This window comes from Etheostoma spectabile, chromosome 3 (assembly GCF_008692095.1).
Source record: "Etheostoma spectabile isolate EspeVRDwgs_2016 chromosome 3, UIUC_Espe_1.0, whole genome shotgun sequence".
NCBI classification, from domain to species: Eukaryota; Metazoa; Chordata; class Actinopteri; order Perciformes; family Percidae; genus Etheostoma; species Etheostoma spectabile.
Window position 1 is genome coordinate 6,007,051 of NC_045735.1, and position 5,219 is coordinate 6,012,269.

The 5,219-nt window shown below is 44.7% G+C and overlaps 1 protein-coding gene across 3 annotated transcripts in view; it reads right to left on the bottom strand.

Moving 5' to 3' along the window:
* The window catches only part of sgpp2 (sphingosine-1-phosphate phosphatase 2), a 13,297-nt gene that overhangs the window by 5,754 nt on the left and 2,324 nt on the right, over nucleotides 1-5,219 (bottom strand). The gene's annotated exons all lie outside the window — the stretch shown is intronic.

Below are 5,219 nucleotides of genomic sequence, written 5' to 3' on the forward strand. Positions count from 1 at the left end.
GTGTGTGTGTGTGTGTGTGTGTCCTGCCAAATGTGCTGCCTATTCTCTTTCATGAGATCCCCAGCGGGTTTCGAAGGGGCAGCCTGCTCCAGCTCCAGGTTTATTTAAAGCTTTGCCTTGTATATTTAATGAATGGCTGTCTTAGTGAGGAGCAGGGAGGCAGCGCACAGAGAGCGAGCAGGATACTAATGTGTGTGTTTAAGGGAGAGAATAGAGAGGTTGTTATTACCATCTCTTCTGACACTGTAATCAGGAAATGCTTGTTGTTACCATGGCAAATCAGATATTAAAGTACCGTTACGTCTGATCGCTGTTAGTGCAAGACATTTAAGGCTCACAGTGACAGAGGAAAAGATGAAGTTCACAAAATGACCCAATATATGTGAACACCAGAACAGCTTTTTAAAATAGATTATTACACTGTCAGAATTTTTCCTGCATTGAGGAATTTTTGGCACCCCCCCAAAGAGGTTTTAGGCAGCCCCAAAGGTAAATCACCAGCGCCACAGGTATAAGAATTGTAAGGAGAAAAAAAATAGTAATTCAAATCCTGTTCGACTGTGTTTAATAGCAATTTACCAGTTGAAAAGCAGAACACAAACTGTCCAGAGTCTGGCTGTGTTGGACTCTCCCAGTGATTTTAACAATGGTATTTAAATATTTGTTGTTGTTTTTTAAGCAATTTTGTCAATTGGGGTTGTACTTACTTAAGCGTAACTGACATTTTGTTTATCAAATTATCAGAATAAAATGGCAAATGCATATAGATTTTTGTCAAATTAGGTAATGCAGACTTTTACTGTACGCTGACCGATCATGCTTACTATTGTGCGTAGCCGACTCAACACTAGACAACTCACACCCAAACAATCTAAACTGATAAATAGCACTACAGGTAAGAGGACACATATGTATTTTTTCTGGTGAACTGTCCCTTTAAGGTGCGAAAGTATATGTATGTCCACATACTATTGTAGTTTAAGAGACAGTAAGCTAAATGAACATAAATAAAAAGGAGAGAATGAGATTAATCCTTATAACAACAATGTCTTGTTCTTTCCAAAAGCTAATTCGTTTTCCTTTATCCTGCTCCACTGGTATTGCATGAATACAAAGTTTGTTATTCCAATATTTGCATCTACCTACACTGTAGCCGACCTACACACATGCACCCAGCCAGAATAATTGGCACCATGAAGTGGACAATAAACAGAGGACAGACACTGGTGGAGTCATGTGGCAAGTCTGACCCCATCCATTCACCATGACTGTATTCATCCACGGTGCTCCCCCCCTCTGCATTCACACAATGAATCTGCCTAACAGTTCAAGTGCTTGCATGATACGATGCCCTCGTCCCACCCCCTGCACACTATCACCACAAACATTGTATTCAACTGCCTCATGAGCCAGTGTCTCATTGGCGTCTTTGTACAAGTCACATCAAATGGACTGACCCAGAGACGGCCTGGTCCGATTAGGGGAAGAGTTAAAGACAGGTCAAGACACGCACACAGACGGATAGTTGTGCTTGGGTGTGTTTTCTCCTCATAAATAAGTGTTTTGATCAAGGCCAGTGCAGCTTTGGACTTTGATCTGTCAACATGTGGCTCAGAGCATGTGTGTATGTGTGTGTGTGTGTGTGTCACTGTATATATGGAGAAATCACACAAGATGTTTGTTTTGCCCCACAGCAACATGATAAATAGGTTACTGATTACTACTAATTGTTACTACTGATTTGGTTTTTAATTCATATTTTTGTGATGCATAACAGCCCAATGGCCACCAAGGTACAGTAAAATGAAGTTATGCTGAGAGCAAAGATTTTGGACAGCTACTCCCCAACACTGATGGTGATGATAAATTAAACTGTTAGGGTCAATTCTCAGTGACTGTTCTGTGCGGGGGCCCGGATAGCTCAGTTAGTGGAGCGGGCGTCCCATATAAAGAGGTTTACTCCTCGACGCAGCGGGCCCTGGTCGACCCAGACCTGCGGCCCTTTGTTGAATGTCATGCCCCGCCTCTCTCTCCCATTTAATTTTTCCAGCTGTCCTGTCAAAGGCCTAAAATGCCCAACAGGAATCTTTATAAAAAAAAAAAAAAAAGATCTGTGCACACATTTTGCTTAGGTTTACCCATAAAGCCATTGGAAGTTTAACTTTACTGACTGCAGAACTCGTAGCACATTTTAGAGGTTCATTTATGTAATAGGCATTTTGGGAATCATGCTGCTGCCTGCTCTCTTGACCCAAAAAGTATTTTCTGCAGATATGTAAGAGTTCCCCCATATGTTGACTGTGGAGCCAAATTACCAAATCCCCACAGCGTGGTTCTTTCAATTTACTGAGATAGCCTTAATGAGGCAGGAATATTTCTTCTGGGTCCATTTTTAAAGTTGTGCTCAGACTTCACTTGCCTGCTCATTGACTTACAAGCCTCTTTTGTTCTTAAAAATTGCATATATTTCTTAGAATATTGCTTTTGCAGAGTTTTGTACAATTTTTGTTTTGCTAAGTGGTTATTCACTTCTCTTTTAATATAAAAAACATAACCTAATTTACAGCAAATGGTTTTCAAGCACTGTGAGTGTGTAGAACAACAAGTCTACTGTCATGGTCAATTTACTTTTACTAGTGCAGTGCCTTTTCAAAACTTAAGATGACTTACTTACTCCGGTATTGCTTCTCGCAGCTTTCTCGAGAACTGCTCATCCAAACAACTCAACACTGCGCTTCCTTGGACCATGAGCAATTCAGCTGCAACGTTGTAGTTGTATCCCCTAGCAATGCTAGTGTACCGGTGATTTGCTAACAGCTAGCTTTTTGGGACCAGGCTAATCCCAGGAACCAAATGTACATTCCAAAAGTTACATCCTTGATTCTTGAAATTTTTTAGTTTGCTACAATGTAACATCTCTGTCCAGTCTTTCTGCATTTGCTCTTGAATGTACTGTAGTGAGCTCCATTAACACTTTAGTAATATACTCTTTGGCTCATGACTTGTTCATCATTTTTGTCAATGGTTATTTTTTATTATGTCATGTTCAAGCACTTTGTGACAGAAAAATGTAGTTATTGTGCCACATTGACCACTGTTTCCTTGTAGTGATGACAGGACAGGATCCCACTGTCAGTGTCTTTTAATACACAGAAGGACAAATTCTGATGTCCAGCCTTAATCACTGATGGCTGATCCACTAAGGCCATTTAGCTGAAATGGTTTTATCTCCTGGAAATAGAATGAGCTCGGTCATTTAATGTGACCATCATTTGCCATTAATAGAAAAAAAAAACCTTAACATGCAGTTCCTTTCTAAACAGTATCCACATCATAGTGCATGCCCGCTATGTACAACTTGAGCTTTTTGTTATTCCAAATAGCACAGTTCATGATTTGCATAGCACTATGCTACCATAAGACCATACAACAAGGAAATGTAATTCATGACCATATGGTTAATGACAGTTATTGTTTTCTAAGTCAACCAAAGGCACCCTGCAAGTAAGGCAACAGAGAATAATGAAGGACACACAATGTGTGTGTGTATGCGTGTGTATGCATATATGTGTGTGTGTGTGTGTATTAGGTTTAACTACATTTTTGGGGACCAACAACTGGGAATACAGTATACTTATGGGGTCCTGACAGCTTTATGGGGACAAAATGCTGGTCCCCACAACGTTAAAGGGCTGTTTGAGGAATAAGATTTGGTTTTAGGATTAGGGTTAGAGTTAGGTTATGGTTAGGGTGAGGGTTAAGGTTAGGCATTAGGTTTGATGGTTAAGGTTAGGGTAAGGGGTAGGGAATGCATTATGTCAATGACTGGTCCCACAAAGATAGTGAGACACACTTGGTGTGTGTGTGTGTGTGTGTGTGTGTGTGTGTGTGTGTGTGTTGTGTGGTGTGTGTGTGTGTGTGTGTGTGTGTGTGCGCATGGGCATGTGTGTGTTAGTAATGGACCTGTAATGTGTTTGCTCATGCATACAAGTTTTAATTTGCAGGATGCCCTTCAAACACGGCATGAGTTGCAGTTTTGAGTGGGGTGGGACGAGAGAGAGGAGAGAGAGAAGAGAGAGAGGAGGAGGAGGATGAGAGAGAGATGAGAGAGATGAGAGCATTGCTCTAATTTGGGAGGGCGCCCAACACTCCACCAGTACAGGGTAACGCGAGGGATGTGGTCTGGCTGGAGGGGAGGAGTTGCCCGAGAGGGTTAGATCGCGGGTTTGGGGAGGATCGGGGGGGGGGTACGGGGAGGGAGGGTGGGGTTGAGGGGCGCGGCGCCGAAGGCGGGGCCTTGGTAGTCGAGGGTGGGGAGCTGAGGATTAGGAGGGCCCCCCTCGGGGAGAGGAAGGGTGTGGGTGTGCAGGGGAGAGGGGTGGGGGAAGGGTCTTACGGTAGATGGAGACGGGAAGAGGAGGGGTGGGTGGTGTGTGGTGGAATGGGCGCGCTGGGCCGTGTGTCCGGGGGGACGGGCACACCCCCACCCACCCCGGGTGTGGATTGGATTGGTGCGCACGGGAGGGGTCGTGGGGGTGGGATGTGGTGACGGGTGATGCGATCCCCCCCTTTCTCGAGAGGCGAGAGAGAGAGAGAGAGAGAGAGAGAGAGCAGCCCTCCAGGAGCCTTAGATAACTCCACCAGCACAAAGGCAGGGTGCTGTTATAGTTAGGAGTGCCGGGTGATGTGCCCCGAGGGCTGACAGACCAAATGTTCAGTCCAGAGAGAGACAGCTCAGTGCGCTGATGAGGCCAATAAAACACTCTGCTGGTAGACTAGGAGGAGGAGAACACCGAGTAAATCTGGTAATGTCTAACTAGAGGGAGGGCAATGAGTGTCTTTAGCAAGCAAGGCGGGGAGTGTGAGCATCTGTGTGTGTTGGTGTTTATGTGAGTTTAGAAGGAGTTCATACAGGGGCCTGGTGAAGCTAGGATGCCAGAAGAATAGTGTCTCTTCCCCAGGGGGGCCAAACAAGGGGTTCAGACACAGGGCACCCACCAAGTGCTCGGGCGGGGATACAAAGGGCACAAAAACACACTGCCCATCTCACACAGTGCGGGAGTGAGGGTGTATGGCTGAATGTGTGTCTGGAGAAGTGTCAAATACACTCCTTCTGGCTTGCCCGGTTCTAGGCAAGGAATGCTGTGTTTGCCCCAGAAACGCCAGTACCCTCCCTTCTGGCCTTAGTCCTCTCTCTTTGAATTGCCCTGTTGCTGAAA